At 42.2% G+C, this 737-nt stretch overlaps 1 non-coding gene across 1 annotated transcript; it reads right to left on the bottom strand.

The window, feature by feature from the left end:
• Positions 1-359: 359 nt before the first annotated feature.
• LOC115032508 (small nucleolar RNA SNORA17) lies at positions 360-494 on the bottom strand. Its single transcript, XR_003838169.1, has one exon. It is a non-coding gene; the product is annotated as a small nucleolar RNA SNORA17 (small nucleolar RNA).
• Between the last annotated feature and the right edge of the window lie 243 nt (positions 495-737).

Genomic DNA, 737 nt, shown 5'->3' with positions numbered 1-737 from the left:
TTTTTCTCTTCCACTTCACTACTTACTTGCTCATCTTAGTGGCACTAAGGGTCACAGGTTGTCTAAGGTCACCTCAGGAATGTTTTTGGAAGTTTTATGTCCAATTTGTGTGTTATGGTGGTGGAAAGGGGTCATCTTCAGCATGATCTATCCCCCCTGTCCCCCAGCACCAGACTGGTGGTCATCTCAGGCTAGCTCCCTGACTGTGCCCCGTGGTGCCATGCTGTTGGTCACCTTGGCCTTACTTCTGCCTGGGGCCAGGTTCCAAGGAAGGCTTCCTTTTGTTCCTCCTCCTGGGAGCCTATTTAAGACTGTCTGGTACTGAAACTGTGGTAATATCAGGCTCACCTTTCTCAGAGAAAGTTTGGCTACTAGTCACTTAGAAGTTCATAGGTCAGAACCTTGAGTTTAGACATAGCCATTTTCCTCTCTGCTACCTACTAACGTTCCTGAATTTCTTTCAGAGATTTACTCATTTCCTCTTTAGAAACCCCTATAATATTTTATATGGCTATTTCGAGGGTCATTTCCTTGTGCTTCATCTATGTAAGAATATCCATGGTGTGCTATGGTAGGATTTCTGGGTTGTAGTAGAGATCTATTTTCCTAGCTGTTATTGATTTATTTCTATGCTGGTGTGTAGGCATCTGTGTTTGGATAATTATTGGTACAAACACTAATTTCTAGATTATATTTGTACTTGTTGTGTGGATGTTATGCTCATTTTTTACTTGGTT

Source organism: Mus caroli, unplaced genomic scaffold (assembly GCF_978045245.1).
Source record: "Mus caroli unplaced genomic scaffold, Mus_caroli_1 scaffold_1, whole genome shotgun sequence".
NCBI classification, from domain to species: domain Eukaryota; kingdom Metazoa; phylum Chordata; class Mammalia; order Rodentia; family Muridae; genus Mus; species Mus caroli.
Note: the sequence above shows the minus strand (reverse complement) of the source record. Positions and strands in the feature narration are given on the sequence as shown.